This window comes from Clupea harengus, chromosome 1 (genome assembly GCF_900700415.2).
Source record: "Clupea harengus chromosome 1, Ch_v2.0.2, whole genome shotgun sequence".
NCBI lineage: Eukaryota > Metazoa > Chordata > Actinopteri > Clupeiformes > Clupeidae > Clupea > Clupea harengus.
The window spans coordinates 19,871,206-19,893,903 of NC_045152.1; the positions used below are offsets into that span (position 1 = coordinate 19,871,206).

Consider the following 22,698-nt stretch of genomic DNA (forward strand, 5'->3'; position numbering starts at 1 on the left):
AAAAAATTAGAAATAAAACATTCTCCATCCAGGAAACAAGGTGGTGCAGAGAAAGTATACTGCAAATCACTCACGTTCACCAACCTTTAGAATTAAATCATTATTGTCTTGAAGTTGATTGTTTTTTCCAACATAAATTACATACTGTAACTTTTTATTCAGTTAGTATCAGTTAGTTGCTAATATCAAACATTTCATAATCTCAGTCAGGGACTAGCTATTTAAATCTTTTACTAGCAGTCTTGGTGGCAGTGGAGAGAACCTGGCAGGGTTAATTGTGCAGCATTGTTTCCTCGTTCCTGCTGTTGTCATCCATCAACAGCTATTTTACAGTCTTTTAAAGTATGAGAGATGGAATCGATTATGTTGTGCGATGTTCCATGCTTGACAGGGATGATGTTTTGTGTTGGTGTTCGTTCCCAGTTTACACTGCAGAAGGTGCTGAAATCTCCCACAGGGGACTAATTTGATCACACTATTTGATAATTAGAGGGATAATGTGTTTGTAATTGAGTTGATAAAAAGATTGATAATGGCTTAGTTAATAGCTGTGAGTGCGTTTAACAGCTGACACCAAATGTAGCGACCCTCATTACGCCACTGGAATCCAGAAAGATGTTTCTTGACGGTGCCCAGAATGCAGGTGTGATCCCAAGGTTAAAAATCTAACACGTACATTCTGAGCTGTACCAAAAGGTCAGTCATTATGAAGTGGGTGAAAAGAAGCATATTAGTTAGCATGCAATCAAGACAACAAACAGGAGTTCATTAGAGCCAAAATGGTATCTATGTAAAACCCTTCCCTTTGGGAATGTTTCCCTCCACCCTCCATTTTCAAAATTAAACCGATTGAGAACACCCTGCTGTGGGGAACCCCAGGAGACAATGACCACTAACAGATTAATTGTGTAGAGGTAATGAGATGCTTTGATGTACACCAGGATGTGTTAATGTGCAGTGGTCTTAATTGTTGTTATCAGGGCCAGACTGCTCCTCCCACTGGACCCCCCAGAGGGCGGGAATGAGAATTAGAGGGAGACGTGCTTGGATTGTGTGTGTGTAAAAAAAAATGGGGGCATCCAGTTTGGTCCCATACTGATTCCAAGGTGAGTTTGGTGCTGTATTTGTGTTCTGTTGGGACAGTTCTTAGAGAAACTGATGGCAAAATGAACAAAAACAGTGTTAATATTTAAAACAAAACCCTCAGCGCCTGATATTTATATGAAATTGTGCTCCGTAAATACCGCCATGTAGACACCCAGCAGGTCCATGTTTTGTGCTCCTAGTTTGCCATTAGAGGGAGCTCTTGTGCAGGCTCTTCCTGCTCCTGGGTCTGGTTGCGAGAGCCGTAGTGGTGGTTAGCCTTTGGGTGCTGGCTGTAGACTCTGACGTGTGTATGAGGAAACAGTAGCACTGCTCATCACACCTGCCATGAAAACCAAACACAGATAAACACTGCATGCAAACAGCCAGGATAAGACATGACACTAAAATGCAGGTGATTCTCTGTAAAGATAACGTAGGCCTACCACAATTACAAACCACATAATCCATTTAAGGTACATTCATCATCACTGGTAAGTGGAAAAGTCAGGAAACACACTCAAATTCAATTAGTTAAGCTATATATTTAATCCGAAGAAAAAAGCTTATACAGTATTACCAAAGAACACACTTGTCCAACCCAGTGCTAAACTCATGCCATTGCTTCTCAGGTTTATCCCTCAACTTTAATCTCCTAATCTCTCTTTGAGACTAGATGAGCAGCGGAGACGATGTCGACGGATTCATTTGCTCGGAAATCCGCCTCATTGTTTGCGCGACTCTTCCTCCGCGAGCGCTCTGAAGGAGTAGGGTGTGAACACGTTGGTTCTCATTAGCGATGGAAGGCTCTGGAGCACGGGGCCCGCTGGGATTCAGCCTTGCATTTAAATCACTAACTTCCAGGCATCCCCATAGCCAGGCAGGCTTGGCGCTTTGGCTCCATGCGGGCTAATTATAAACTTAATTGGTGATTGCGACCTGATTATGATGGCACTCTGAGAGAAAACAGAGTGGGACAGTTGGAACAGGAGTTCAGCAGTGGGGTATGATCTTGAAAATATGAAATGTTGCTTAAACATGGTGGCTTGTTAAGAGGAGTCCATTTAGATTTGGGGTTGGCTGGTGTTCAATTGTATATATTATTCTGTAGAGCAATTGAAGTGATTTCAAATGCTGATGGTCAATTTTGTAGAATGATGGATTTGTTACTTATATGGTGCCTTTCTGTTGAGAACCTAAGTCACTTCCCTGCCTTGATGCAGAATTGGTGAGCCAACAAGAGTGATTTTGGCTGTGGTCAGTAAGGCCCTGTAATAGTCTTTTTTTGCTTAGGAAGGTTCCTAACTGAGTGAAATGACCTGGAGGTATCTAAGTGGCAGCCATAAGAGCTGGTTGAATTCTCGAAATGCTTAGGAAAAGTTCTTCAGTGCTTCCTTCCTTACCTCCTTAACATAGTGCACACTGGACCATCGTTTACAAAAGGAAAGGAGATAATACCGCCCCACAGTTAATTGCGGCAACAACATTTAAAACCCCACGTCAATTCCATCCATCGTTGCATAATTACATGTCCTAGTGTAAGTGCAGTTGGGTTCTCTTAGCACCGTGGTTGTCTTTTCTGAATCCTCCTCCACGACCATGACGTTTCCCATCCCGTCAAGGAACAGTGTTTGGGAAAGGACCTTTCAATTATTTTTTTTATTATCTGACTGCAGCCCAAGTCTCTGAATTGCGGTTTCTGTTTAGCTTTCTTCCAGCTCCGCGCCTGTGGGCCAAACTCAGCCTAGGCTCCCTCAGGTAAGTAGCTGTGCCCTCTAGTCACAGGACAAGTGAATAGTTTTCTGACTTGTTTGGTTGTGCTCTGTAAACACCAACAATGAGGCGTATGAAGCGAATTGAAGTCTGATTGATGCGGATCTCGAACAGATGTGAGGTTGTATCCTTGTGCTTCGACAGGCAATTACAGAAGACAATACTTGATCAGAGAAAGGACAGCAATACTGAAGTTACTGTGCAATTTGTTCAACTCTTTTCCACTTCAAAAGAATCCTAAGGGGAATCTTGTAAGGGGAACAATAGCTCTTTTGTGTTCCGTTGTGACTCTGTCTGAGCATCGCTGCGATGCATGTGTTAGATGTGTGAACATGAGGTGTGTGTGTGTGTGTTTGTGTGTGTCTTTGGTGTTTTCTTCTCAAAACAGTGCCCTGATGTATGTTTTAGATATGTAAACATGAGGTGACGATATGTGTGTGTTTTGTGTGTTTGTGTGTGTGTGCGCATGTGTGTGTCTGTCTGTCTTGGTCTGTCTGTCTTTCTGGTGTGGTGGCCTGAAAACTAGACTGCAGGACATGAGCTGTTCACACCCATCTAAAACCTGTCCTTCCTATCTCTTACCGCCAGATAAGGTAAGATTTCAGGCAGCCAATTCTCCAAGGTAGATGTTACCTTGGAAACAGCACCTTACTTATTTATAGTGATGGTCTGGACAGGAGCAGTGAGAATGTGGTGGGGAAGGGGGGAAGGGGAGGGCTGGAGGGGTATTTGGGATACTGTGATTGGGGTCTGCAGGTTTTTTCTTCCCCTTCAAAATGTCACCTCAGAGGAAAGTATATCGAATAGAACGAAGCTGAGGCAGGTGTGCACATGCATACAGACACACACCCGCACACACACACATACAGACACATACCCACACACACACACATACCCGCACACACACACATTGATGATGATGGTGGTGATGTCAACATTGACGGTACTGATGTCACATGCTTACACCAGGGAGGGAAATAGGTCCCTTAATGTAATGATTTATGTCGGCGACATTGGTGGATAAACATGCTTTTTCATTGGAATGCATCGCTAGTAGAAATCTAGGCAGTGGGGATTTGATTCTACTTTTCTCTGCATCATTTTCTGGGCAGCACTTTCATGGCCGATATCGATCCTCTAGGCTCCCTCCCTTATAGGGGTGCACCAGCTGTGTCTGGAAATGGAAATTTGATTCTGTCTATTAAAGGTAGTTATGATAACCAACAACGGAGATTATTAGCTTGTTTTGCATATGGGACAGGAATATATATAACCACTTTCAACTTTGTATGATGGATCAATCACCGCTTTTGTAAGATCACAAAGACCAATTCATCTGAATCCATTATTATCTGTTATTTGTAACATTACACTATGAAGCATTTGGTTGGATTTTAAATAAGTAAAAGCAAATGATTGCTGAATGAATTAACAGTTTATTCTTACAAGCAGGACAGACTGATTTGCATCATAACTATGACTTTATGACTCCTGGCTAAAGCATCAGAAATCTGAACGCGCCATTCACAGTGTTTCCTGCCTTACAGATTGGCCTTCTTGACAAACGGATGAGAACAGTCGAACCCCCATGAAGTCAACCCTCTGCGCTTTCAATCCACTCCTATCCACCGCCACACAGGAGACATGTCCTTCACCCAGGGCAAGGTGGATGGTGTCAGTTGATCAGGGTTTCCTGAGATGTTCCATTGTCCTCAGGGGTCTGCCACACCTTCCACCTCCAGGGCTCTTAGGTGTTTGAAGTTAAGAATTAAGTGGCGAGGCCCAAAATCGAAAAATGGCCCTGGAGAAATATAAGGGTGAACTAGGGGTTGCAGACACAATGAACCAGCCTCTAGCCAGTGATAGATAATAGGTTCATATTTCCTGAATGCTGCAGTTTGCCTTGTGTGGTCAATAGTTTTGTAGTTTAATAATTCCTTCACCCTCAACATCTCTATTTCCCTCTAGCTGACTGCCAATGATGTGATGGTAAACCTGGCAACCAGCTTGCTCGCTCTTTCTCAACCTCAGAATGTGCTTGGCTCTGTCCTCTGTTCCCAACACAATATATCCCTGTGTCGTGAGAAGCAATCCTCACTGGGATCAAGCCTGCAACACCAGGCACTAGGCAAGCGTTCTAGCAGGGAAGCCAACACCTATAGATGCTGCCTTCAGTTTTCTGCTAGTCTCTTAAGATGCATGGTAGTCTCCTGCACAGCAGTTCTGTACCCACTGTTGGCTGTTGTTACATCAGTTTGCCAGATTTTCAACATCAGGATCAAGACATTCATACCCCAATTATTTTCATTTCCTGCCGTCTTTAATCTAATAGTTTTGGCCATTGAACCCACAACCAAGAGCATGTTGCAGCTGGGCAGATGAGCGGCAGTTCTAGTCATAGTGGCGATTATCACCATGAAAGATAAGATTAAGGTAACGAAAGGGAACAGTGGCACCATCAGGTACTCGGTTTTTATGTGATTATGTCTAACCTGCATGCCAAACTACAAGCTGTGATTAGGTGGGGAGTTCAGGCCCTCCTCACCACTGCCCCACTTCTGCACTAGTGAGTTATTTCAGTCAGTGTTTTTTTGTTTGAGTTTGACAGGCCCAATTCTTTTACCGCCAAGAGTCACCATAGAGGACTGCTTTAGACAGTCCTGTTCCTTTAATGAGTTATGACTTGCTGAGCTAACTAGAGCACTGGACACCAGCAATGCCAGCGATCTATTAGGAACAATCGTACGGCAGGATAGGAGCTTGTCTCTGCCAGTGTGGTCCTTGAGAACCATACTACACACACACACACACACACACACACACAGGTGACACCCACTTGACCTTTGAGAGATGGCCTTTCTGTGCTGCTGGTATAGTTTAACAGCACAGAAGTGTCACACCCCCACATCAGCAGCCCATCACTCCCCCAGACGCACACGGTCTCTAGGGAGCATTGAAACACACACTGCTATTGCTGCTGCCTCTCCGCCCCTCCATCAAACCCAGAAACACACACAGCCCTCACTATACATCTGGGCACATACACACACACACACACACACACACACACACACACACACATATCTAAAAGCCACCATACACAACTGCCCTTCCACACACACACACACACACACACACACACACACACACCAACACAACCAAACACAAACAGATGCACTATGTGTCCCCCCAAACAGAAACTTCTCATGCTGCACCTGCCCACGTAAGCATTGATCGGTCCAAGCCGTGGGGATCCTAGAATAGATTCCCGCCCTTCCCACCCCATCCCCTGAGAGCGCCAGCCGACCAGGATGCAGGAGGAGAGGGGGAGTAATGAACATACAGAGAGAGAGAGAGAGAGAGAATTTTTGAATTTTAATAATCCTTTATTACAAAAATATCTGTTTTACATTACATCTTTAAAGATCCCCACCACCAAAAAAGAAAAGAAAAGAAAAAGAGAGAATAAATAAAAAAAAAATTAATAACTCCTATAACAAGTAAGGTGCAAACACTAGTTTTCCATTGGTCACCGAACACACTGCCCCCTTATAACACTTTCAAAATCAGCAAGATTACTTAAGGAATTATAAAATTTAAACTCCATTTGTACTCTTGATCTTAAGAGTCTGAATAAAACAGTTAAAACGTCATTATCAGAGTCCTGTTCTATTTTGTTTTTTCTACTGATGTATACCGCCATTTTAGTTCGACAAGGAGGAATTTTATCTCCCTTTTTGTTTAATGTTTATATGGACGACTTATCAAGCCAGCTGAATAAGACAAATACAGGCTGTCTTGTAGGTGAATCTATTGTCAATCATCTGATGTACGCAGATGATTTGGTGTTACTCAGCCCATATAGTGCTGGGCTGCAACAGATGCTGAGGGTGTGCTCTCAATATGGCATAGATCATGATATAAAATATAATGCAAAGAAAAGCCACATAATGATAGTCAGAAGTAATCAGGACAGGAAATTAACCTTCCCTACCTTTTATTTATCTGGCAGTCCCCTTGGTGTTTGTGAGGAATTAAAATATCTGGGCCATGTCATTTCTGATGATTGGACAGATGGCAACGATGTATATCGACAGCGCTGTAAAATATATTCTCAGGCCAATATGTCATTAAGGAAGTTTTCTATGTGCTCAGACTCAGTTAAATGTTCCCTGTTTAGAACCTACATAACACCATTGTACACTGCTCAATTGTGGTCTAAATACAGGAAAAGGAGTATACAGAGACTGAAAGTAGCTTACAATGATGCTTTTAGATTGCTGCTTCATGTGCCTAGGTGGCATAGTGCTAGTCAGTTGTTTGTGTCTAAGCACGTACCAACCTGTGAGGCGCTCTTAAGACAATTGATGTATGGTTTCATGTGTCGACTGGACAAATCTGAGAACTGTATAGTAGAGGCTCTGGTCAACCCTCTAAAGAGCTGCTATCGATTTACTTCGACATTAAGACGACATTGGCACAAAAGTCTTCATACTTTTTAATGAACTGTATTATGTATGTTGTATCTTCTTGTTTTTCTCTCTTTTTGTTATAGTTGTATGTCTGTTATTTTATATGGAACTTGGCGTCTGAAATAAAGATTTATATATATTAGCATTACCTAAAATAAAATTAATTAATTCTCCTTTTGACTTGTTCATCTTGCTATATTTGAAGCCAAGAATAAACATTTGTTTTACAAAAAGTTCATCAAAGGCCTTAAAAAGGCTGTGCAAAAAGCAAAACAATGGGCCGCTATGGGGAAATTCTAACATGCCGTCGGCGGCCGCTATGGGGATTAGAGGGTTAAACAATGTAAAAAGGCATGAAATACTGTCTCTCTTTCTGTGCAAAAAGGACAGACCTGTGTGACCTCTGGATTTAAAACAGCAACAAAATAATTCATTGCCACTATTCCATGCAGCACCCTCCATTGCAAATCTCCCATTCTTTTTGTTGATGGCAGCTTGTATAGTGCTCTCCATTCTGGCTTTACATTGTTTTTTTAAGGTTAACACACTTCGCCAGGGTGTATCAACTCTGGAGCTTAACCACTTTTTGTTTAAAACTTTAACACAGTTTATGTACATAGCATTGCCACTGACTTCATCCATATCCATTTTCAAACACTCATTAGAGAATAGAAGGGAACCTTCACATTCATCTATTTTTGGCATCAAAAACAATTTTGGAAAAGGATCCGTTGGATCTGGAACCATCAACCCATTCCCATAATCCTTTAGTACTTTGTGTTCTTCTGGTGTTAGGGCAGACCTCAAATTTGCCCCATTACCCGCATTGATCTCAGACCCATCTGAGTCACCATACCCTCAACATTTTTTAGTTTGGGTCCACATATGTCCACCAGCTCATATAGAGTTATTACTCCTGTCTGGCAAAGTCGCGCATTTAATGCAGGGGTGCCACCTGTTATGTCCAGTCTTGCCCCATTGATCACAGGCTCACTTAAAAGCCAATGTAAAGACACATCTTCTTCTTCTTCCTTTTGTACCTTGAACAAGTTCCAAACTTTGAAAAGTCCTTTGTAAAACACAGGCAGTCCCGTTGTGTCCAGTTTAGCAGGATCCATTAGGAACAAGGGTTTGTCCTGTCCCAATCCCCCCACAGTTTGTAAAATTGCATATGCCACTCTTCTCCATGTCAAATTCTCTGGCCCTGTGAGTAGCCACTGAATGAAATGCAGTCGAAAAGCTGCACCTCTGCTAGACAAGTGAACAACTCCTTGTCCTCCCTCTTCTCTAGGAAGATACAACACACTTTGAGGAAGCCAATGCAGGCGGTCCCAAAAAAAATCAATTAAAAGTGCCTGCATATTGGCCAGTAAGTTTGGCGGTGGATCTAAAACAGCTAATCGATGCCATAAAAAAGATGCTACCAAATTATTTATAATTAGACAGCGTCCTCTGTATGACATCTGTGGTAAAAGCCATGTCCATTTCTTTAACCGTCCCTTTACTTTCTCAAGAAGTCCATCCCAATTTTTTTTAACCATATTCTCATCCCCTAGAAAAACCCCAAGATATTTAAATCCCCCCTTTTTCCATTCCAAACCCTCTGGAAGTTTTGGCAAATCATCTGTCCAGTTACCCATCTGAATTGCCTCACTTTTACTCCAATTAACTTTTGCAGAAGATATTCTTCCAAAATTTTTTGCAACATGAATCAACGTGTCAACATCTCTTTGGCCATTTACAACCACCACCACATCATCAGCATAGGCAGAGAGAGAAAAAACATTGAAATGGCAGCCATGTACACTTTGAGAGTAGAAGCCTCCTTCCCCTCATCAAACAACTGCTGTAGGAATTCTAGAATAACGCCCAGCGCGCAGTTAATGGGGTCGTGCTGACGCGCAGCACACAACCGCTCAAAACTGCGCCACTTCAGCGTATACAGAGCCCGTGTCGATACAGCTCGGGCGCTCTGTATTGTAGCCACCACCGCATCTGACAGGCCTGACGCTGTGAGCCTGCACCTCTCAGGTGCCAGGCTCTGAGACGCCACCACTCTGGATGGGGATGCCACACTGTCCTGTGCGCCTGCGTTAGGAGGTCTCTCCGCAGAGGCAGCTCCCAAGACTGCTGCACTGACATATTGACTAGATCTGCCTCCCACGGCTGATTGGGCCAGTGGGGGGCTATCAATATCAATTCCCTGCCCTCGTCCGCAATCCTGCACAGCACCTGCTGGGGGAGCGGGATCGGGGGAAAAGCATATAGGGGTAGAGCTGGCCACTGGTGGCCCAGCGCGTCTATGCCTAGTGGGGGACCGTCGCCCCCTAGCGAGAACCAGAGCGGGCAGCAGGTGTTCTGCCTGTTCGAGAACAGGTCCACCTGCGCCTTGAAAAAACGCACTCAGATCTGACCTATCACTTGTGGGTGAAGGCACCAGTCTGCTGCTCGAGGATCGCCCCTCGATAACAGGTCCGCACCGTAGTTGAGGTGACCTGGTATATGAACTGCCCTGAGGGACAGGACGTGCCTCGCTGCCCACAGGAGCAGGCGAGTCGCCCAATGGTGTAGTGACGGGGAGGGCACTCCGCCCTGGCGATTTATATACGCCAAGGTCGCAATGTTGTCCGTCCTCAATAGTACATGCTGACCACTCAGCCTGGGCAGAAAGTGTTGTAGAGCTAGGACTACAGTTCGCAGCTCTAACACATTTATGTGAGACGCGGCCTCTGTCACAGACCAGAGACCGTTCACGCCTCTCCCTTCGCAGACAGCTACCCAGCCCAGGGTGGAAGCGTATGTGGTCACCACCACGCGACGCGACACTATGCCCATAGTGCCCGACGCGGCGAGAAACCAGCGGGTTCTCCAGATCGCCAGGGCTTTCCTGCATCTGGAGGACACCACTACTCTGCGATGCCTGTCTGTGACTGCGTTGAGCTTCATAGACAGGTACCATATTTGGAATGGCCGCATACGCAACATCCCCAACGGGAGCGCTATCATTCCTAACAGGCGTTGGCAGCACAGCGACGAGACTGACTGTCCCCGTCGGAACTGGCGCACGCATGTTTTGATGGCATTTATCCGTTCTTGAGCCTGACCTCCATGGAGGTGGAGTCTAAAATCATACCCAGAAAATGCGTAACTTGCCCGGGGCAGAGAACGCTTTTTTCTCTGTTTATTACAAAGCCCAGTCGATACAGGTGCGCCACCACTAGATGGCCATCCTGCACTGCTGCAGCCTTTGAATGAGAAGCAATTACCCAGTCGTCCAAATAATTGTAAACGCGTAAGCCGCGTAGACGTAATGGGGCGATGGCTGCCTCTACGCACTTGTAAATACCCTCGGCGCTAGGGACAGGCCGAATGGGAGTGCGTTGAATTGGTACGCTATTCCTCCGAACGCAAACCTCAGATATCTCCGATGTCTGTGGTGGATCGGAATGTGGAAATAAGCGTCTTTTAAGTCTATCGTGATAAACCAATCGTTTGGCCTTATAAACTGCACAAGCCTGCGTGGGGTCAACATTCTGAACCGTAGCGGCATGAGTGCTTTGTTTAACACACGTAGATCTAATATTGGCCGATAATTCCCGTCTCTTTTGGGTACGAGGAAGTAACGGCTGTAGCAGCCTGCATTTTCCTCCTCGGGAGGGACTCTGCTTATTGCCTCCTTTCTGAGCAGGGAGATTATCTCTTCCCGTAGGAAGTGAGACTGTTCTCGCTGCACCACAGACTGTATCACTCCGCTGAATGGCGGAGGGGAACGGGCGAATTGCAGCACGTAACCCCTTGTGATCGTCTTTAGCACCCATGGTGACACTGCGCATGCGCGCCAACTCTCCACACAACCAGGGAGGTTGTGCTTTAAGTTGAATTTGTCGGGGACTAACCCGCTCATGGTCAATGAGTCTAAGCCTAGATCTACACCCACTCCGCCTAGGGAGGGAGACGAGATCTGGGGCTGCCCCCTCATGTTTTTGAAAAAAATTTGGGAGTGCGATTGCACTGTGTGCATCGCGGGGGGAGTTGCACAAGCATGCCTGGGCACTGCGCCATCTGGGACAGGAGTTAGGACATATGATTGTGGTGCTTGTGAAAACCTGCTTACCGTGCTGGACATGATTTCCACATGTGAGCGACGGGCTGATTTCTGTGGAGACGGTGTGGACTCCACCGCTCCCCCCTGTGTGACGAGTGGCTGACTGTCACGACCAGGAAGCCTGAGGTCTCCCTCTGCCTTGCCCACGGCGAGCGGAGTGCTGCCGCGGAGCCTGGGCTGCGCCCTGGGCAGGGCGCGCAGCTGGTCGCTGTGCTGCAGGCTGCGCTGGAGGGCGGAAGGGGTGTCTCTGCCAGCCTCGCCCGGTGGACACCTTTGCTGGAGGCGCTGGCGAGCGGAACCCGCTTCTCTTCTGGCCCGGTGCAGGTGTGGTGTGTCCTGAGGAGGACGTCTCACCCGTGCCACTAGAGCGAGGCATTCAAGCCTGGAATACCTCTCTGCTCTTCTGCTGTTCTTCGAACTTGGCAGCCATTGTGACCACTGCCTCCCCGAAGGCGCCCTGGACAGAGACCGGGGCGTCGAGGAGTGGTGCTTTTTCTCTGTCTGACAGCTTAGCCAGTGATAGCCACAGACACCTCTGGGTAGCCACCGCGGCACCCATCACCCTCCCCAGTGCCTGTGACGTGCACCGAGTTAGTGTGAGCGACAGATCCCTGCCACAGACGGGTGATCTTTCCCCAGCGACAAGGCAAGCTCAGTCAGGAGCTTTGCCTGGTAGCGCTGTAGCAATGCAGCCGTATTGGTCGTGCAGGCAGCCTGCCCTGCAGCCAAGTAGGACTTCTCTGCCAGCTGAGCCTGGTGTCTGCCCGAGACGCATCGTGGGGGAGGCGGGCGAGAGGTAGCCCGCTACTGCATCCTCCACCTGAGGAAAGGAGAGGTAGCCCCTCTTCTTAGCCATGTGGAGCGTGCGTGAGTAGGGTATCGCCCATGTCGCCTGCAGTTCCTCGTGCACCTCCTCGAAAAAGGGGATGCAGCTGGGAACTGACGCAACAGAGCCAGCATAAAACTCCCCGTCCAGCAGCGAGGACCGCACGCTGGGAGGGGGAGGGAGAGGGAGCCCGAGGCAGCTGGCTGCTCTCAGCGCAACCTCGTGGAGTTGCTGGCCCAGGAGCCGAGACGAGGTAGGAGGTGTCTCCACCCGCATCCTAACGTCATGGCTCGTCTGCATTGCTTCAGCGATTGAGCTGTGCTCATCGGAGAAGTCTAGCAGACTATCATCATCCAGGCTGATGTCCAGCTCGAGTTCAGGCTGGACACCGCTTGGTTGAAGCTCCTCAGCCTCGCTGCCCGCAGCCCCAGGGCTGACAGGCGGTGGAGACGGGGAGAGACCCAGGGGCGGAGCTGCCGCTGCAAGGCGACTGCTCACGCTCACCAAGTCCAAGGCTGAAAACGCACTCATTCCTACGGGGGCGTTAGCCCCGGATGGAACCAGTGCAGTCTCCTCGGCGTCCTTGCGCTTCCAGAGGCGCCTGGTAGCCTTAGCTAGCGGGAGGCTAGCACAGATGGAACAGACAGGGGCTTTGCCCGAAAGTGCGCCCTCTGCGTGGTCCCTGCCTAGGCAGGTCACGCACCGACGGTGGCGGTCGCCCTTGGGACGGACGTGACCGCAGTCGGGGTAGTGTCTGGCCATCTTTTTTCAATCTGAAAGTAGAGAAGAATGTTAAAACACAAGCACACTATCTGCAACGAACACGTTGTTAGCAAGCTAGCAGGCTAGTCAGAAACTTAGCCAGCCAGGCAGCCAGGATAGCAGCCACTACTTTCAAAATGAAGTTGAGCCAACAAATTTTGTAGCGCCCTGAGCTAGTGAGGGTTAAGGAACCCAGATAACTCACCAACCCGTAGAGAGCGAAAAGCACACAAAACTCTTTTGACTGTGGTAGAGCGTTTGAGATATGCTCGGAGGCAGATCTCAGGGCGCGTAATGATATTATAGTACTCCTGGGAGGCGGGCCCAGGAGCGCGCGCTGACAGATCTCGCGACCTTTCAGGCGTGAATAGATAAATGCTTCGATTTGTACCCCATGACTGACGTCATGTACCATACTGTTATATCGCAGTGAACTGCGATAAGGAACATCGGCAGGTGCATCCGTTGGAGTACTGGCTTTGTTTTTCCTATATGTGCAATTACGATTTAAATGTCCCACTCGCCCACACCCGAAACATCTCATTGTTTCGGATGTTGCATAAACAGTGTAATCAAAACCACCAACATTAAATTTAAACACCGCATTGAAATCACAGTCCTGTTTAAGAACCATATGGACCTGACGTCTGAAAGACACTACGTGGCTCAACAAGGGAGATTTACATCCCACAAAAACTTTCTTTACCTGGGACACTACTTTACCATATTTAGATAATTCTCTGAGTAACAACTCATCATTCAGAAAAGGTGGCACATTTGACAGGGTGATCTTCTTAGAAGGGCTACTAAGAGGAAGCACTGAAACATACTGAGCATCGATTTCAATGCCAGTCTGAACTACATCAAAAGCCTTCTCCACCGTACTCAAAAAGAGAACGATCGCATTATTCATCCTAGATGCTGACACAACATGTTCATGTCCGACAACATCTCCCACCGCTAAACTGCATTGCTCAACGGTAACTTTAGACGCTACTTTCACTCTATGGCGTCTTGTTAGACAATCGAGATTTATTTTAGGAGTCGCCATCCCTACCAGCTAGAATAGCTGGCAGCAGACTCTCCCAACTATACTACACTACACTATAACGTATCCTCTGACGAAGAGATGTTTCAATCGGCAAAAAGGACAGAAAAGTTAGAATAGTTAGAACACTCACTCAAACCAGACACGGCCTCCAGTCGCTCTCGCACTCACCACGCGCACTCACTTCCGCATCCACTCAGACAGGAAGAGAGAGAGAGAGAGAGAGAGATACAAACGAGCATTCGGAGAGGATTACCACTCCCACAAATCTATGTAAAGGCGGATGGAAATTCATAATTTGTGCTGTGGATGCTGATTGGCCACTGACCTTGCACAGATTTGTGCTTGACCGTGCCTTAGAGGAGGATGCAGAGGAGTCTCTCTGATGATGCGTCCTGCACGGTGACCTGACCCTGGCCTCTTTGCTGATTCTGTCAAGTCTTCATATTGAAACTCTTTTTACTCATCCTTCCATCCATCCATCCATCCATCCATCCATCAAAAGATCTCTTCATCCTCTTAATCCGGCCCTCCGCTCTCTCTCTCTCTCTCTCTCTCTCTCTGAAAAGCCTGGCCTGACCTTGGCTGTCATGTTTATGGACAGAATTCCCCTGCTCCTGTGGAGTGCGTGTGGAGTGCGTGTGGTGTGTGTGTGTGTGGAGTGCGTGTGGTGTGTGTGTGTGTGGAGTGTGCGTGACTGAGAAGACAGTGAGAGTTCATGTGGGATTCAGGGTGATGTCATAGAGAGAGAGAGAGATGTGAAAAGGTATGTAGTGTTGTGCTCTAGCTCTGTGTGTTTGTGTGAGTGTGTATGTGTGAGTGTTGAACGGACAGAGAATACGTGTGTGTGTTTGTGAGTGTTGTGTGTGTTTATGTGTGAGTGGTGTGTGTGTGTGTGAGTGTGTGTGTGTTTCTGTGATATTGAGGGTGCTTGTAGAGTGCTCACTTGAGTGTTACTTGATTGACTCCTCTGTCCTCTCCATCACGTCATACAAACACGCAATCCACAACCGCGTTGCACAGACTAGTCCGTGTTATGCACACACACACACACACACACACACACACACACACACACACACACACTTAGCATCCTCTTAGATAAAGGTTGGATGCTATTTATCTTCATGCAACTCTCAGAGGACTTTGACAGTTCAAATTTTTTTTAAAGGCAATGACATTGAAGGGTTGTGTAAGGTATGGGCTGTGTTCAGGCGCAAAGGGAACAGAATGTCTGAGGTATGGGCTGTGTTCAGGCGCAAAGTGAACAGAATGTGTGAGGTATGGGCTGTGTTCAGGCGCAAAGGGAACAGGGTTTGCAGGGTGTGAGCCAGTGAACGGCTGAGTGTGTTCATGCGTGTGTGGATGTGTGTTTCCAGAGAAGTTTCTAGAAAAAATATACCTTCAAATGTTTTCGTCATCTAGATCTTTGTCATCTATATCCTCCATCATCTCTCTCACCCTCTCAACATGCTGACATGAATGTAGAGCTCATGATTCTTACCACCTTAAGCAAGGGACACGTGAGTGTCTGTGTCTGTGTCTGTGTGTGTGTGTGTGTGTGTGTCAAGTGTGCGTGTGCATGGCTGAACATATGCATGCCGGTTTGTATTCATATGTGTGCATGGACAGTGAAGACTTGGGTTTTATGTGTGTGTGTGTGTGTGCGTGTGTGTGTGTCTGTTTGGCTGAGTCTGGGTTAGCGTGAGAGCAAAGAGGACAAAGAGGACAGACTGCTGGTGCAGGAGGAATGAGCATTATGGTCACATGACCTCAGGTGCAGCGCAGGGGAGGGACTCCATCTCCCACGAGCCCCATGTGCAGTGATGCGAACGTTTGCAGTCAACAAGGACCTGAACAAACATCAGCGGTTAAATCACTATGCATTTCTCTCTTTTCTTCATCTCTCTCTCTCTCTCTCTCTCTCTCTCTCTCTCACTCTCTCTCTCTCCCCCTCTGTCTCTCTCTTGCTGTCTTAGTGCCTCCTAAAAGATAAATCTTGCCAAAGCCACAGCATTTATGGACAACATTGGTAATTATCTCACGTGTCAGTCTTGGCCAACATTAATTATATAGCATTCATATCTGTTATGAACACATCTTGGAGTGAATATCTGCGTGGTGAGATTATGGCTTTAGAGTTTAGAGGCAGATACCTAGACAACTCCGGAAACTACTTTTTAAATAGAAACAATTATCATATTATATAACGATGATTTTTAAATAGTTCCACTCTTCGCATATGAGCAGGAGCTATGGCATAATTATGATTATAGGATTTTATACGATACTGAATTATAATAAAACTAAATAAATGTACATTTCAGAAAGTTTTACTGGGTAACAGTAGAAAAAAAGTTTGACATAAAATGTAAAATGCTGCTCCCATAAATACTAGTGTACTAAAAACACTGCAAAGGTACTTGTTTTTCTGACTGGAGGTATCAAAACCCACTCCACTACTTTCATTTAATACATAAATAGGCAGAAATAGCATTTTGTAGTCTGCAGCAGCGCTTGGGAGCCGTGTTCTCACAGAAAGCAAACTGAATGCATTTGAAAAGACTTTTACGGTGGCCTTTATAAAGATGGCTTTTACACAGAATAGGTGTCATTTGATTGGTTTCACTCTGCCGTAGAATAAAAAGATCATGTGTTACTGACAACACACCCTGATGCCCGCCTTTTGTGTCGTTATTTTGCTGGCTTTTGTCTTGTTAATGATGTTAATTAGTTAATAGTTGCAGTAGAGTAAAGGGTGACCTTTAATAATTCATTAAAATCTCACATTCACTCACAGGTAATTGTGCTGCTAATGCTAATTGATCCTTGACTTACTGATATACAGTAACTAGACACAATCTTTTCTAATCTAATCATGGTTATAAAATGTTACACTGAAATACACTGACTTTGCAGTTTCACTTGCTGACCTCCATGTTTTTTATTTAGTCCCTCTGTTGTCTCTCTCTCTCTCTCTCTCCAGCTTTTCTTGTTTCTCCATCCCTCCATCATTCTCTCTCTCTCTCTCTCTCTCTCTCTCAAATTCAAATTCAAATTCAAAAGGCTTTATTGGCATGACTGCATACAATACAACGTTGCCAAAGCATGTTTACATAAAATGTACAAGCACAATTAACATAAATAAATAAAAAACAAACAATAAGTTATAGGTGGTAACAATGTGGTATAGAAACATATAACAGGTTCATTGTTGAGTGAATGAGTGTGTGTGAGTGTCTTGTAGGAATACACAACACCCCTTACTTTAAAACGGCGTATTCCAGCACTGAAAATCATGCTTTTCAAAAACGCTGCCCTAGGCGGATACATTTGAAAACTGGAGTTGTAGCCTGGACAGGGGAAACTGAAGTTTTCAGACATTTGGTTGCCATGGCACTGGGGGTAGCTTGCGCTAGAGAGGCTATAACCATAGATTTATATATATCTATGGCTATAACGTCAAAATAAACATGGAAGGTGAAATGAATATGCTGCTCTGTCTCTACAATTTACCTACCGGTAGTTTAGTTAGTGTACTTCGAGTACAAGTACTTTTCCTGAATAGATACCCATTACTCCTACGCAGAAGGTGTGCACTGTACTCGGTGTGCTTGAAAATGAAGTGAAAATACGGTTTAAACCATACAATGAGCGGTGATTCTGGGTAACAGCTAGCTGGTGGGACAGTTTGTATATGCCTATATTAAATTATATATAAAAAATAACTAGTGCTGTCAGTTTAACGCGTTATTAACGGCGTTAACGCAAACCCATTTTAACGCCGTTCATTTTTTTATCGCGAGATTAACGCATTTTTTTAATTTATTTTTTAGATTAACATTCTTTTTGGCCTCGCAAACTGTGTAGTAGGCTAACGTTACGGTTTGAGTGAATGGTGAGCACGATACGGCGAAATCGATGATAAAAAGCTTCTGAATGGAAAGTTTGCTTTTAAAAGTTGTGTTGTGCAAAAGAAGCGAGCTTCACTGTTGTCTGAAAATGTCAACAGGCAGCTGGCTGAAAGCAAAGAAGTAGTAGGCTTACCTTTTATTGGTAACCTAACTGTTACGGTTCATTGTTTCTGAAATAAGAGGCCTGACTGCTATGTTCCCAGTAAACTTGAAAATAAGAAAATATTAAGCCATGGTTTAACTGCACTATAGGCTGAGTCCTTGTTTACCTGAAATGTGCACTTTATAATTTTATTTTGTACCGCCCTGTTTGGCAATGTTGGTTTTCAATAAAATAAAACATTTGCATTAAGCAAGCCAATCCACTTTTCCATGTTGATAAGGGCATTAAAATAAAAATAAAATGATGGAAAAAATAAATAAACGAAGGGACATTTAGAATAGATAAAAACTCGCGATTAATCGCGATTCATTTTGAGTTAACTATGACATAAATGCGATTAATCGCGATTAAATATTTTAATCGTTTGACAGCACTAAAAATAACATAACAAAACAAATAATATTTCTGATGTTCGTATTTTTCAAATTTCTCGCAGGCACATAGTTTTCATTTAGCAGCATGCTAAAACACCTCTTGTTTCGTTACTAATACACAATTAGGCGCACTTTACGCATCTCTTTGCGACGAACACCCACTTTCCCTTATACCCTCCCGGCAGCGGTAATCTGCGCTTTTACTCAGGTGCGCCTCCTTTGGAAATACGGTTTTATGTCTTTACCCGCTAATTTACGCCTGAAATGGGCGCAATCCTGTTAGTAAATGAGGGCCTGAGTGTTCCCCTGTTTTTGACTTGATCTCAAAACCTTCCGGTTGCTCCATATATACCTCACAGTCTATTGGAGCATGGAGGTAAGCAGTCTTCACATCCATTTGGTGTAGGGTAAGATCCTCCTGTACAGCCACCTGCATTAATGCTCGTACAGAGGTCATGTTGGCTGTCGGTGAAAAGGTCTCTTTATAATCAATCCCTTCCACTTGACTATACCCCTTTGCGACATATCTGGCTTTACAAGTCTCAGCTCCATCTGGGCTCTCTTTCACTGCATATACCCAGCGACCTCCCACTGCTTGTTTGCCTCTTGGCAGTGGGGTCAGAGTGAAAGTCTCATTTTCTGTCAAAGAATTCATCTCCTCTTTCATCGCGTCAGCCCACATTTTTGACTTCTTAGAGTCCATTGCCTCTTTAAGTGTTCTAGGTACATCATAAGCTACTCTGTAGAAATAATCTACATTTTCACTTTCGTCATTACACTCAGCTTTACACTGGTACTCTTTTAAGTATTCTGGGGCCTTTCTCTGTCTCGTAGGGTATCTCTTCTCCCTCTTCTCTCTAAGTACTATCTGTCTGGCTCGGACCTGCCTCAGCAGTCTCCTCAACATTGGACTCCTTACTCTCCTTAGGCTGTCCCTGATTGACTCTCTTCGGTGGTGTATCTCCATAACTCTCAATGTCTTCCCCCATGTCACAATCTGTCTGAGTCTGGCTATCTGCGCTACCTTTGGTGATGAATTTCACCAGCCTATGTTTTAGGACTTTTCCTGTCTCAGGATAATACACGTTATATGCTGGACTATATTTGTCATAGCCTACAAGGATCCCCTTTTTGCATCTAGAATCCAGCTTTTTCTTATCCTGCTGATATACGTAGCATTCAGAGCCAAATATATTCATGTTAGATAGGTTAGGTGTTTTTCTTGTGAAAACACGGTAAGGTGTCTGCTCTAGCCGCTTACTGTAGCACCTGTTGCAGATTTGAGCTGCTGTCTGTACAGCATATGTCCATAATTGCTTTGGGAGGTTACTCTCCAATAGCATGCATCGATACATTTCAAATAAGGTTCTCCAACCTCTTTCGGCAGTTCCATTCTGATGAGGTGAGTAGGGTGCACTCTTCTCATGCCTTATCCCGTTACTCCTAAGTAAAGACTGGAACTCCTGCCCAGTAAACTCTGTGCCGTTATCAGACCTTATGCACTTTATCTTTCCATATGGAGCTACATCTGCTATTAACTTTTCTGTAGCTTTTGTCGTGTCACTCTTTGCTTTAATAAAGTATGGAAAAATCATCCCACTGTAATCATCAGTAAATGCTATTGCATATCTGTATCCATCTTTATCTGCTGGTTCTATAGGACCGCATAGGTCTGTGTGAACAAGCTCTAATACAGTTGTAGCTTTAGCGTCTGCCTGTCTGCTTCTGCTTTGTGTAAATTTGCCCTGTGTGCATATTTCACAGTTTTGATTGGACTTGTCATGTTTCCCTTTTATAGACATCCCTTCAACCACCTTTTCTAATTTTGCAACATCCTCAAAATTGCAATGACCAAGTATCCTATGCCATGTTTGAATGTCATGACAACCATACACTTCATCAACATTTTCATCCTCTACAGTGCTAAGGTAATACAGCCTACCATACACGTCCATTTTGAACTTGGTACCGTCCTTGTGGACCAGCCAGTCATTACCGTCCTTGAAGCGGACCTCAGCTCCGTTGGCTGTCGCTGCTTTGACTGAAAAGATGTTTTGTGGAAACGATAGGATGTAGAGTGCTTGCTTGAGCCTCGTTTTCACCTGTCGTCCCTCGCTGTCCAGCAAGTAGACTTCAGCGTCTCCCCTCATCTTCGCCATCCCGCTCACCTTCGATCCGTCGGCAAGCTCGATCATGTGGTCCTCGGGTCTGAAGCTCTTGTCAACTGTTTTGAACTTTGTGGCGTCGTTGATCATGTGTGTTGTGCCGCCACAGTCGACCATGAGACCCTTCTTGTTTCCTCTTTGTGTAGGACAGTCACTCATCCTGAAACAGAAAGATGTATGCTCTGCCTCCGTCTCTCCATCAGCTTTCTTCAAAGTGTCACGGCCTTGTCCTCGGCTGCGTCCCCTTCCTCGCTGTGGTGTGTCCCATTTTTGTTCCTCTCTTCTCACCTGGTATCCTCCAGGACATGTCCTGGCCATGTGTCCCTTTTTACCGCACGTGTAACACTCGACATCAGCCAGGTCCATTTTCTTTCCTCTTCCTCTTCCTCGTGACCTCGTTGCCCCGCTAGTCTTCATCACGTTGTCTTCTTCAACATTCACGTCACTCTTCCCATATTTTTGTACTCTCGTAACTTCGCAGTTTTGTTTTAAACTCGCCGGACGTTACAGTGTCACTTGTCTGAGTGATGTACACGACGAATGGCTTGTATGAATCAGGTAGCCCTTTTACTACCATAGCCATCTGAAGCCCATCACTAATATGCTCGTCTGCTCTTCTCAATGACGTGAATATAGTCTCTGCTCGGATAATATAGTCAGTGACCGTTTCATTGCTAGCCTTATGGAGCGAGGAAAGTTCACAATACAAACTCACAACGCGGGGCTTGTCCTTTCCCGCATAGTGCTCCCGAAGAATATTCAGTGCATTTCTTCCATCACGTTTCGCGTCCCTCATTACCAATGACAAACTCTTGTTATCTAGACATTGCACTAGTTCTGCATATGCCTCACCGTTCTTTTCCTCATCTTCCGCGAGAGCTTCTTCGTCATCCTCATCTATCTCCCGGTCTTTCAAGGAACCTCGTTTCCCAGAGCTCGTAACTTTTCTCTTCACCGTCGAATAAAAGTCTGAACCACCTTTGGCCTGAATGACTGGGCCCATAACCTGTAGCGTTAGATATTTCTGCAGCAGTCTATCATTTACACAGTCACCAATGTGGTTAGCTAGTACCTACTAGTAGTTAATATTCCCAGACCAAAGAGAAGATGGTAGTCTGTTCTCTTTTCTCCCATGAATATTAACTACTAGTAGGTACTAGCTAACCACATTGGTGACTGTGTAAACGATAGACTGCTGCAGAAATGTCTAACGCTACACTCTCTCTCTCTCCAGCTTTTCTTGTTTCTCCATCCCTCCATCATTCTCTCTCTCTCTCTCTCTGTCTGTCTGTCTGTGTGTGTGTGTGTGTGTGTGTGTGTGTGTGTGTGTGTCTGTCTGTCCATCTCTGTCTTATTGTCTCTACTCCTCCATCGCTGACGGTGCGGATGAGTTGAGCATCTTTGTGGGGGAGTGGGCAGCAGACGGCCGTGGCGTTGGTTTGCCCTCTGCAGTGTTCGCCCACGTGTGGGCAGAAAAGGGCACCTTGAGACGGATGGCAGAGTGGTTTGAATGCAGAGCCCAGGCGCCACTCCGGTCCCAATCGCAGCATGCATCAAAGAAAATAAGATTGTCACACTTTAAAGAAGAGGATATGCATAGGATATACAAGTACTTAATCCTATAGTTTATATACATGCACAGACAAGCATCCGCACTGATAAACACGCACGTGCACAGACACGCACACACACATACACCTGCATATCCCAGCACACACATGCCTGGCCAACAGAAGGTGTTTCTCTGGGATGCAGGGCTGAAAAGTGTGAGCTATGTGAATGAGTGTGTGTGAGTGTGTGTGTGAGTGTGAGTGTGTGTGTGTGTGTGTGTGTGTGTGTGTGTGTGTGTGTGTGTGTGTGTGTCTGTGTTTGTGAATGTGTGTGTTTGTGAATGAGTGTGTGTGTGTGTGTATGTGAGTGTGTGTGTGTGTGTTTGTGAATAAGTGTGTGTCAGAGAGAGTCTGTGGGTCACACTGTGGGGCGGTAAGAGGACACAGAGTCTGCTTTGCTTGA

The 22,698-nt window shown here is 45.5% G+C and overlaps 1 protein-coding gene across 3 annotated transcripts in view; it reads left to right on the forward strand.

Moving 5' to 3' along the window:
- Window positions 1–891: 891 nt before the first annotated feature.
- si:ch211-278a6.1 (SRC kinase signaling inhibitor 1) overlaps window positions 892–22,698 on the forward strand; it is a 119,672-nt gene continuing 97,865 nt past the window's right edge. For all 3 annotated transcript variants that reach the window (XM_042707947.1, XM_031570587.2, XM_031570594.2), the window contains exon 1: window positions 892–1,106. The gene's annotated coding sequence lies outside the window, so the exon portion shown is untranslated. The remainder of the gene's footprint in view (window positions 1,107–22,698) is intronic.